The following is a 12,813-nucleotide window of genomic DNA, read 5'->3' as shown; positions in this document are numbered from 1 at the left end:
CCGTCAATTCTTCCAGTCCAAGAACATGGTATATCTTCCTATCTGCTTGTACGTGTCTACAATTTCTTTCACCAGTGTCTTACAGTTTTCTGAGTACAGGTCTTTTACCTCCTTAGGTAGATTTTTTTCCTATGTGTTTTATTCTTTTTGATGCGATGGTAAATGGGATTGTTTCCTTAATTTCTCTCTCTGATAGTTTCTTAGTGTATAGAAATGCAACAGATTTCTGCATATTAATTTTGTGTCCTGCAACTTTATCAAATTCGTTGATGAGCTCGAATAGTTTTCTGGTGGCATCTTTAGGATTTCCTATGTATAGTATCATGTCATCTGCAAACAATGACAGTTACTAGTAATAAAATTGAATCGGTAATTTAAAAACTCCCAACAAACAAAAGTCCAGGACCAGATGCTTTCACAAGTGAATTCTACCAAACATTTAGAGAAGATTTAACACCTGTCCTTCTTAAGCTATTCCCAAAAATTGCAGAGGGAGGAACACTTCTGAATTCATTCTATGAGGCCAGCATCACCCTGATAGCAAAACCAGGCAAAGATACCACAATAAAAGAAAATTACAGAAAATCAATATCACTGATGAACATAGATGCAAAACTCCTCAACAAAATATTAGCAAACGGAATCCAACAATAGATTAAAAGGATCACACACTATGGGGATTTATCCCAGGGATGCAAAGATTTTTCAATATCTGCAAATCTGTCAGTGTGATACACCACATTAACAACTGAAGAATAAAAACCATACGATTATCTCAATAGATGCAGAAAAAGCTTTTGACAAATTCAACATACACTTATGATTTAAAAAAACTGTCTTGAAGGTGGACATAGGGAGAATATACCTCAACATAATAAAGGCCATACATGACAGACCCATAGCTAACATCATACTCAACAGTGAAAAGCTGAAAGCATTTCCTCTAAGATCAGAAATAAGACAGGGATGCCCACTCTTGCCACTTTTATTCAACACAGTATTGGAAGTCCTAGTCACAGCAATCAGACAAGAAAAAGAAATAAAAGGAATCTAAAGTGGAAAGAAGATGTAATTGTGGTGGTTTTTTTTTTTCATGGAGCACTACATTTTATTTATTTCAAACAACAGAATACAACACATCCAGGCAAATGTTTGTATGTCCTACAAAAATCAAGAACCTGAAACTACACACTAATGCTGAAAACAAGTGTTCTAAATATAATGCCTATATAAGCTATTCAAACAGGGGGAAAAGGCTATAAACAAAGGTTATCCTTGATATTTATTATTCATACCCCCAAATGAGATCCTTTCTTACAACATAGTTATTACTGTGAATTTAGAAAAATATAATATGTAAACTGACCTTGAAAATTTATAAAATTTCCTTAGAAAGCACTGCAGTTAATTCTAGAAGCAGCAGTTCTGCCTATTGAATCAACAGTAGAGAAATTTTAAAAAAACAAAAGCCTATTATTTTTCAGATAAGTATACTCCAATTGTGATTTTAATGTGCATTGCCATGATGACAAAGTTGAACACCTTTTCATGTTTATTTGTGATTTGGATATCGCCTTTTATGGAATGCCAGTTCAAGTCCTTTGGATTTGAACAGGCAAAATCTAATGAATTTTCTCTTTCTTTATTGACTTATAAAAGTTCCTTATATTTTCTATGTATGAGTTGTTAAACTATATGTATAGCAAATACCCCCCTCACTCTGAAGCATGTCGTTTTGCTCTTTCAGTAGTGTCTTGATAAACAAAAGTTCATATTTTAATTCAGTCCAATTTGTCAGGTTTTTTCTTTATGGTTCTTGCTATTGGTTTCTGATTTGAAAAGATGTTTCCTTATTCAAAGTTCAGATATCTTATGTTTTCTTCTAAACAGTTTATTGTTTTACCTTTTAACTTTACATTTCCATGTAAAATTGATTTTTCTTCATGGTATGAGATAGTAATTAGGAATTCTTCTTTGTCTATGCCTATCTAATTAATATAGCAGTATTTATTAAACAGACCAGTTTTTCTCTCTTTTCTCAATCAAGAGATGATTTAAGTATGGCTCTACTTCTGTTTCATTGGTTTATCTGTGTAATCTGCTGTCCTGCATTTTCTTCATCATTATAGCTTCATAATAAGTTTTGACAGCTGACATTATATATCCTCCACCTTTCTTTTTCTTCTTCATGATTTTATTTATGCTTTTCATCTGTTTACAACTTTAAATCACATTGTTAACTTCAAAAAGAAAGTCTTCTAAAATTTTTATCAGGATCGTATTGAAGCTAAGGATTGGTTTACATATTGACATCTTTTCAGTACTGAGCTGGCAATCCATGAATATGGTATATTCTGACATTTATTTGTATAATCTTTAATTTCACTCAGTATGTTTTATAGAGTTCTTATGAATCTTCTAAATTTTTGAAGGTTTTAATATTTTTGTTGTTACTTGAATATTTTCTACCTGTTTGTAGCTGGGATATAAATATAAACATGATTTATACTGTTCTTCTAAATTAGCTTTAGTTTTAACAGTTTGTGCATAGGTTCTTTTGTACTTTATATAATCACATTCATCTGTGAATAATGATGATTGCATTTGTTCCTTCTCGTCTCTTACGCTTTTTCATTGTTTTTCGTTTCTAGTGCCAGCAATGACACCAGTACAGTGCTGAACAAAAGTGGCAAGAAAGGTCATCCATTTATTGCTCCCAGCATCACGGGAAATGTTTTCAAAATTTTACTGGTAAGTGTGGTGTTTTCTATAGGATTTTGTAGCTACATTTTCAGATTTAAAGTATTTCCTTCTTTTCTAGTTTGCTGAGAATTTTCATCTTCAATGACAGTTGAAATTTATCAAGTGATTTTCTGTTTATATTGCTGTATGATTTTTCTCCTTTGTTCTGTAAGTGTAGTGAATTACACTGATTTATTTTCAGATGTTAAACCAACCTTACATTCCTGAAATAGACTCAATCTGTTGTGATGTATTACCCTTTTTATGTATTACTGGATTCGAATAATTATTTTGGCATAGGGTGTCATGAGAGAAATTGTCAAGCTCTACATTTTTCATAATAAGCTAATTTAACATAAAATGCGTATTTTTAAAACTTTTATTGATTCTGTAAGAAAGCCCTACCAGTCACCTGGTTTGCTTCTGTGATAAAAATCCTGTCTTAAAAGAACACAAAGGACTTTTAGCAATCCCAAAGTTACTTTTGCAAGCATAAAAAGATTGTAAAGATGAAAACTCATCAGTTTTAAGAACTTATCTCTTCTCACTAAGATCGTAAGTTATTTTAACTCTTGGACACATCTATTTTCGTTTGCAGTTGGTAAAACTAAGTATATTGAGGCATATATTGAGGCATAATATAAGGTAGAATTCTTGTAAGATTCTTTTGCAAGAAATTTGGCATAAAAAATTTTTAAGCTAAATTATGAACAGGAAGAGCTCCAAAAGCTAAAACCTTATAGGAAAGATTGATATTTAGTTTTTCACTAGTAATTGTTTTAAATGTTCCTGTGATAAAAAACAAAAAAATACCAGAATAAGTGTCAAAGACAAATTACACACTGGAATATTTCCAGTGTATGTGACAGAGAAAAGGAAAATATCACTCCTAAGGGATAAACAGCTTTACAAATACATTCTAAAAATTAATCACATAAGTAGAAAAATGAACAGCTGAAATAAATTCGTTAAGACACAAAATAAGAAATTACATAGTTTATATATGTAGAAAATACATTTTTAACAATCAAAGAAATATAAACCAAGGAAAAGGAACACCATTTTCAGCTATCAGATTGAAAAAATTATGTGTCAAACTGTTGACAAGTAGAAAATAGAAATGAACATGTTCACATTCTTCTGATAGAGATATAAAGTGTAAGAACATTTTTTTGGACCAATTGTGGAAATTTCCCTAGAAAACCCCAAATTTTTATGCATATACCTCTATGCAGTAATTTCAGTTAAAAAACTGATCATAAGAAAATACCTCATTGAAACTTATAAAAGATGTTATAAAACCATTAACATAACATAGCAAAAGTATAGGTATTAAAGTAAAAAAATACAAATGCTGTATTATTGTGTTAAAAAATAAGATGCTATTTTTGTTTCCTATTGCTATGTAACAAATAGCACAAATTCAGCAGCTTAAAACAACGTCCATTTATTAGCTCACAGTTTTGTAGGTCACAAGTCTGATATGGCAAGACTAGATTCTCTGCTCAAAGTTATCACAGGATGGCTATCAAAGTATTCGATGGAGGCTTTGGGGAAATAACTTCCAAGGCTCATTTTTGTAGCTAACAGTTCTTTGTGACAGGAGTACTGAGTCCCTTGTTTCCTTGTTGTCTGTCAGCTGAGGAGTAGGGGACACTCCTGGCTCCCAGAAGGCACCTCCTCCAACTTCTAGACAACAGTGGTGTATCAACTTATTCTCATGCTTTGAATCTCTGACTTCCGCCACCTCTGATCTCTATATTCAGATCTTAATCCCAAAGGATTATGATAAACTCCCTATTTTAACTTCAACTGATTTGGAACCTTAATTACATCTGCAAATTCCCTTCACAGCAGTAGACAGACTAGTGTTTGATTTAACAGCTGAGAAGTATGTCTACCACTGGCAGAAATCTTGAGGGCTATCCTAGAATTCTGCCTACCACAGATCCAAAATAGAATATATTATGACCTTACTTATATGTAAATGAAGGAATATATATAAATTTCCACATATATGCATACCTTTAATAAAGACAGTTTTAACACTGTTAACAGTATTAAATATATATATACATAATTTACATATTTTAACATACATATACAATATACCATAATGTGTACATATATGATATTTTAAAATGTGGTTTTAATGTTCACCTTCTAACTACCAGTTTGGGAATTTTAACATAATGGACAGTATTTTTAAGAAGTAAACATACTTTTGCACCCTGTCCAGAAGTTTATATTTCTAGAAATGAGAGAATGTTTTGTTAACATATCTACCTATCAAATGGTGTTACCAGTGTTATGCTTCCAAAACAGAGACCATATTGACAGTATCAGAACAAGCTTATATGGAGGCACAAAAATACACTTACAAATTTTGCAGTTTGAGCAGTTAAATCCCATTTTGATGCATGCTCAATTGAGAATTAAAAGTTCAAATATTGATTTGCATAGGAAATTAGCAATTAAGTACCCATATAATTAACTTGCACCTGCCAATTGATGCACCAATTAAGTCTGCAGGTACCGTAAAAGAAAATTCTTGAAAATAAAATTTCTGACAGTTTTTGACAACAAGCTGTTGTAGACATTTGAAAGTATACAATTCTACAGAAAAGTGTATGTGGTAGCCATGAGAATGTTACCAACTACTGGGAGTGTACGTAAGTGACCAAAAGCCCAGCTGCTGTGGTCTGAAACTCATCAGCAGGTTGGCTCAGAGGTCAGGTTTCCCATGGGCAGCTCACTGCCAATGACTAAATGCAATAGGGACACAAAGGCAGATCTGTGCTTGGGAGACCCAGGACTTCAACTGATGGCTTTGGCTCAAGGACTACGCAGAGGCACCTACACTTGGCAGAACTGTGTCCCCCCCTAAAAAAAAAAATACGTTGAAGTCCTAACCTCCTGCACCTGTGACTATGACCTTCTTTAGAAACAGGGTCTTTGCCGATGTACTCAGTTTAAAATGAGGTCATACCAGATTAGAGTGAGCCCTAAATGCAGTGACTGGCGTCCTTATAAGGAGAGAGATGTTCAGACACACACACAGGAAAGATGGCAATGTGACAGAAATTACAGACAGATTAGAGTGATGCAGTTACAAGCCAAAGAATGCCAAGGACTGCCAGCAACCCCCAGAAGCTAGGAAGAGGCAAGGAAGGATTCCCCCCTGCAGCCTTCAGAGAGACCAGCACCCTGCTGACACCTTCATTTTGAACTTCAAGCCTACAGAACTGTAACAGAATAAATTTCTGTTTAATTGGGTGTTCACACCCAGTTTGTGGTAATTTGTTATAGCTAACCTAGGAAACTAGTACACCCTTTAAGCTTCCTTTCTTCTCTGTGTGACTCAGAATCAAATTTATATAGCAGTTTGACAACACTCCCAGCCTCAGTCAGCCCCTGCCCCACTTTCTCTTACACAGGTATTTCCCCTTACACCATCCTTATGTGTTTAATCTCATGGCATCCGTTTCTCAGAGATCCTAGACAAACACAGTCAGTGCACTACACAGAAAATGAAGCAAACAGTACTCAAATGTGTATTAAATAACATTTAATAACATGAATGTAGAACTACCTAATTGGATTTTAAAATTTTATTGGCATTTTCCTAATTCATACTGAGGTTAGGGACATCTACCTAAGCTGGTGGGCCAGGAGTATGTGTATTAGTTGTATATAGAAGCGAGGAGCTTAAATCATGGTGGGGACTACCTGGAATGAGGAGTGGAGACACACCTACTAATAGAAAACACTGCAGAAACAGATAAAGAAAGAGAAATATCCTGAATTCTTCCTCTCTTCCCATCCTCAGTCTTCTGTCAGTGCCTGCAGTTGGCCAATCTACCCAGAGCTTGATACAAAGGAGCAACTTACATAGTTTGCAAGAATGGATCTGGTACAGAAAGGAAATAATCAGCAACTAGACCCTTTACCCATTTTTGTATGGAGTTACTGGTCTTTTTTTCCCTAACAATTTGCATGAAATTCGTACACGTTTTGCGAATGTTATATTAGAAAGTTGCAAATGTCCTAGTCTCCATGATTGTCTTTTTTTTTTTTAGTTTTATTGAGATAGAATTGATATCTAGCACTGTATAAGTTTAAGTTGTACAGCACAATGACTTGACTTACACATATGATGAAATAATTATCACAATAAGATTAGTTAACATCCATTACCTTACAAAGTTAAAAAAAAAAAAAGAAAAATGGGATTTTGGTGTTTTTTTTTTGCTTCAGATGAGAACTTGTAGGTTCTTCTCTCTTAGCAACTTTCAAATATACCATACAACAGTGTTACCTGTCGTCATCACAGTCATCATGTTATACTTTATATCCCCGGTAATTATATATCGTATTACTGAAAGTTTGTGCCTTTTGACCACCTTCATCCAGTTTCTCCAACCTCTACCTCTCGTAACCACAAATCCGATGGCTTCTTAGGAGTTCGAGTTGTTTGTTTATTTTAGATTTCATATATAAGTGAGGTCATACAGTACTTGTGTTTCTCGAACTTACTTAACTTAGCATCCTGCCCTCAAGGGCTATTAATGTTCTTACAAATGGCAGCATTTCCTTCTTTTTATGGCTGAATAATATTTCATTATATTATATTATTTCATTATATATGATATATATGTACACATATACACATATATATAAATCGTGCAATTAACAATGAACACAGGGATACATATGTCTCTTCCACATAGTGGTTTTATTTCTTTTGGATATATATTCAGAAGTGGAAGTGCTGGATCATATAGTAGTTCTATTTTCAATTTTTTGAGAAACCTCCATACTATTTTCCACAGTGGCTTTACTATTTCACAATCCCACCAACAGTGCACAAAGGACCTCTTTTATCCACATCCTCTCCAGATTTTATGTCTTATCTTTTTGATGATAGCCACTCTAACAGGCATACGGTGATATCTTGTTTTGATTTGCATCTCCCTAATGATTAGTGAGGTTGAGCACCTTTTAATGTAACTGTTGGCCATCTGTACATCTTCTTTGGAAAAATGTCTATTCAGGTCCTTTGACAAATTTCTTACTGGATTGTTTTTTTTTTTACTATTGAGTTGTATGAGTTCTTCATATGTTTTAGGTATCAGTCCCTTATCAGATACATGATTTGCAAATAGTTTTACCATTCCATAGGTCATCTTTTCACTTTGATCATTTCTTTTGTTGTGCAGAAGACTTTTTAGTTTGATGGTAGTCCCACGTGTTAATTTTTTATTTTGTTGCTTGTGCTTTAGATGCCATATCCAAAAAATCATTGCCAAGGCCCATGTCAAAGAGCTTTTTCCCCCATGTTTTCTTCTAGAACTTTTATGATTTCAGGTCTTACATATAAATCTTTTTTTAATCAGAATTTTCTCTTTAATCTGTTTGATTGCTTGTAAGGTTTTGAATGAAAAAAATGTTTCAGCACTAAACTAGATAAATAAACAAACAAATAATGAGTTTGAAAATTACAACTGTAAAGCAGAATGAGATTAACAAGACCATGGTGGAGTTCTCCATTAAGGAGGACTTACCCTTTTAGTGTTCATGGGACTTGAGGATACAAAAGTCAGGCCAGAACATGCCCCTCATTTTCCAAGATGGCAAAGAGTACTGTAGATCAATGTCCAAATAACTTACTCTACAGATTAACAGACAAGATAAGATATACTGACTGAGTAATAAACACATTTGGCTAGGGGGCTAATCTCTGCTATGCTGTGCTCTATTGCTTTTGAATCATATGCTTACTGAGAATTAATTGCACTTTTCCCAGGACCTATTACATCACTGCAATGGTCATCATAATTATGTAAGTTAAATATTGCATAAACAAATGAGTGAGTATATAGTGTCTTTTCTATTAATGCTTTATACATGTAAGTCTTTAATCCATTTTGAGTTAGCTTTTGTGAGTGGTCTAAGGGGTTTAGCTTCATTCTTTTACATGTGAATATCCAATTTTCCCATCACCATTTATTAAAGAGCCTATCTTATCTCCATTGACTTATCTTGGCTCCCTTGTCAAATATTATTGACCATATATGCATGCATTTATTTCTGAGCTCTGGATTCTATTTCATTAGTTTGTGTGTCTGGTTTTTTTTTGGTTTTTTGCGGTATGCAGGCCTCTCACTGTTGTGGCCTCTCCCGTTGTAGAGCACAGGCTCCGGAGACGCAGGCCCAGCGGCCATGGCTCACGGGCCCAGCCGCTGTGTGGCATGTGGGATCTTCCCAGACCGGGCCACGAACCCGTGTCCCCTGCATTGGCAGGTGGACTCTCAACCACTGCGCCACCAGGAAAGCCCTGTGTGCCTGTTTTTATGCCAGTACCCTACCGGGTTTTTTTCCTTCAGTTTTATTGAGGTATAATTGACATACAACACTGTGTAAGTTCTAAGGTATATAACATATTGATTTGATTTACATACATCAAGAAGTGATTATCACAATAAGTTTAGGTAACGTCCATCAACTCATGTACTTACCAAAAAAATGTTTTTGCTTGTGATGAGAACTTCTAGGATTTTCCCTCTAAGCAATTTTCAAATATATCATACAGCAGTGTTAATTATATTTATGACGTTTTACGTTATACCTCTAGTACTTGTTTATGTTATAACTGAAAGTTTGTACCTGTTGACCACTTTCATCCAATTCCCCCCTCCCCTCACACCCCCAGCCTCCAGTAACCACAAATCTGATCCCTTTTTCTGTGAGTCTGTTTGCTTTTGAACTATAATTGACCTATAATACTGTTAGTTCCCATTACACAATATAGTGATTCAATATTTCTATACATTTCAAACTGATCACGATGGTAAGTCAAGATACGTCACCATACAAAGATATCACATAGTTATTGACTATACTCCCCATACTGCACATCTCATCCTTGTGACATTTATTTTCCACTGGAAATATGGACCTCTTAATCTCCCTCACCTATTTCCTTCCTCCATGTATACCCCAGCTATTTGTTCTCTGTATCTATAACTGTTTATATTTTGTTATGTTTATTCATGTATTTTGTTTTCTTAGATTCCATATATAAGTGAAATCATACTGTATTTGTCTTTTTCTGTCTGACTTATTTCACTTAATACCATCTAGTCCATCCATGTTGTGGCAAATGGCAAGATTTCCTTTTTTATGGCTGAGTAATATTCTATTGAACATATATATCACATCTTCTTTATGCATTTATTCACCAATGGGAACTTAAGTTGTTTCTATATCTTAGTTATTGCAAATAATGCTGAAATGAACATAGTGTACATATATCTTTTCTAATTAGTGTTTTTATTTTCTTCAGAAAAATATTCAGGAATGGTATTGCTGTATCATACGGTAGCTCTATCTTTGTTTTTTAGGAATGTCAAAACTATTTTCCATATTGGCTGCACTAATTTACATTCCCACCAACAATGCACAAGGTTCTCATCTCTCCACATTCTTGTCAATGCTTGTTATTTGTGGTCTTTTTGATACTAGTCATTCTGACTAGTGTGATATCTCATTATGGTTTTGATTTGCACATCCCTGGTAAGTGATATTGAGCGTCTTTTCATGTGTGTGTTGGCCATCTGTATGTCTTCTTTGGAAAAATGTCTACTCAGATCCTCTGCCCATTTTTCAATAGGCTTGTTTTTCTGATCTTGAGTTGTATGAATTCTTTGTATATTTTGTATAGTAACCTCTTATCAGATATATCTTTTGCAAATATCTCCTCCCATTCAGTAGGTGGCCTTTTCATTTTGTTGATAGTTTCCTTTGCTTTGCAAAAGTGTTTTAGTTTGATTTACTCCCATTTGTTTATTTTCACTTTTGTTTCCCTTGCCCAAGGAGACATACATACCCCCCAAAATACTATGGAGACCAGTGTCAAAGAATGTACTGCCTATGTATTCTTCTACAAGTTTTATGGTTTCGGTTCTTACATTTAAGTCTTCAGTCCATTTTTGAATTTGTTTTTGTGCATGGTGTGAGAGAGTAGTCCAGTTTGATTGTTTTGCATGTATCTGTCCAGTTTTCCCAACACCATTTGTTGAAGAGGCTGTTTTTTTCCCATTGTATATTCTTGCCTCCTTTGTCAACAATTGACCACAGATGTGTGGTTTTATTTCTGGGCTCTCCATTTCCTGTTCATTGATCTATATGTCTGTTTTTGTGCCAGTGTCACATTGTTTTGATTACTTTAGCTTTGTAGTATCGTCTGAAGTCTGGAAGGCTTAGGCCTCCAGCTTTGTTCTTTTCCCTCAGGATTGCTTTGGCAATTCTGGGTCTTTTGTCATTCAATAAAAGTTTTAGGATTATTTCTTCTAGTTCTATAAAAAATATCATGGGTAATTTGATAGGGATCGCATTAAGTTTGTAGATTGCTTTGGGTAATGTGGCCATTTTAACTATATTAAGTCCTCTAATCCAAGAGCATGGGATATCTTTCCAAATCAATTTCTCTTTCTGATAGTTCCTTTTTAGTGTACAGAAGTGCAACAGATTTCTGTATATTAATTTTGTATCCTGCAAACTTTGCTGAATTCATTGATGAGCTCTAGTAGGTTTCTGGTGGTACCTTTAGGATTTTCTGTGTACAGTATCACAGCATCTGCAAACAGTGACAGTTTTACTTCTTCCTTTACAATTTAGAATCCTGTTACTTCTTTTTCTTCTCTGACTGCTATGACTAGGCTTCCAGTACCATGTTGAATAAAAGTGGTGAGATTGGGCACCCTGATACCAAAACCAGACAAAGATATCACCAAAAAAAAAAAAAAAGAAAAGGAAATTACGGGCCAACATCACTGGTGAGCATAGGTGCAAAACTCCTCAATAGAATATTAGCAAACCAAATTCAACAATATATTAAAAGGATCATATACCATGATCAAGTGGATTTATCCCAGGGATGCAAGGATTTGTCAATATCTGCAAGTCAGTCAATGTGATACACCACATTAACAAAGTGAAGAATAAAAATCATATGATGATCTCAAGAAATGCAGAAAAAACTTTTGACAAAATTCAACTCCCATTTATGATAAAAACTCTCCAGAAAGGGTCTCAACATCATGAAGGCCGTATATGACAAACCCACAGCTAACACCATTCAAATAGTATGGAACAAGTACCATACTATTTGATTGCTGTAGCTTTATACTACAGCTTGAAATCAGGAAGTGTGATTCCTCCAGGCTTGTTCTTTCTCAAGGTTGATTTGGCTATTCAGGTTCTTTTGTGATTACACATACATTTTAGGATTGTTTTTTCATGTTTCTGTTAAAAAATGTGATTGGAATCTTGATATGGATTGCAGTGAGTCTGTAAATGGCTTTAGGTAGGATGGATATTTTAAGAATCTTAATTATTCCAATCCATGAACATGGGATAACTTTTCATCTCTGATTGTCTTTCATATAAACATTTTCATGAAATCCAAATTTCTACTTTACCTGACAATTTCCAGAGTTCATGTTTTACTTAAGAATGTTGTCCTGACATAAACAAGTTTTAAAATATTCTCCTCTGTTTACATACAGTTACTTCAATAGTTGATAGGTTTTGGTCTACTTGTATTTTAGTACCCACATGCATATCAGTAACCACATCCTACATACACACCAAGTTATTTTAAAGTTTAAAATAATTTAAACTTATTTCTTAAGAAGGACTGCTATGGCAGAGACAGTAGAGTCGTTAACTATTTCCTGTGTTCTCCTACACTTTCCATTCCCCACAAATTGAGTGTTGGCCAATGGACGATGATCAGAAGTGACCTGTATCATTGCTGGTCCCTGTGAGTTAGGACTAGGTACAATTCCTCTGTGCAGTTTTTTTTTTCCCCCTGTACAGGAACTTGTAAGTCATATGCTGAGAGAGTATCATCACAAGTTGGTGGAACCCTGAATCCCAGAGGCAACAAGTCGAATTGAACTTCTGTCAAATCACATGGTACTTTATATAAATGAGAAATAATCTTTTGCTTTATTAGGTCATCTTAGGTCAGGTTCTTGAGAATCAGAGCCCATAAAGGGGATTCTT

General features: G+C 34.5%; 1 protein-coding gene across 12 annotated transcripts in view; it reads left to right on the top strand.

Moving 5' to 3' along the window:
* ARL4A (ARF like GTPase 4A) overlaps nucleotides 1-12,813 on the top strand; it is a 978,493-nt gene that overhangs the window by 935,791 nt on the left and 29,889 nt on the right. For 10 of the 12 annotated variants that reach the window (XR_013829839.1, XR_013829840.1, XR_013829841.1 and 7 more), the window contains one exon: nucleotides 2,652-3,294. The gene's annotated coding sequence lies outside the window, so the exon portion shown is untranslated. Of the gene's footprint in view, nucleotides 1-2,651; nucleotides 3,295-12,624; nucleotides 12,724-12,813 lie in introns of those variants that run through there. The other 2 variants (XR_013829837.1, XR_013829838.1) reach the window with 2 other exon arrangements.

This window comes from Stenella coeruleoalba (genome assembly GCF_951394435.1).
Source record: "Stenella coeruleoalba genome assembly, chromosome: 9".
In the NCBI taxonomy this organism is placed as follows: Eukaryota; Metazoa; Chordata; class Mammalia; order Artiodactyla; family Delphinidae; genus Stenella; species Stenella coeruleoalba.
This window is presented reverse-complemented; position numbering and strand designations above follow the sequence as displayed.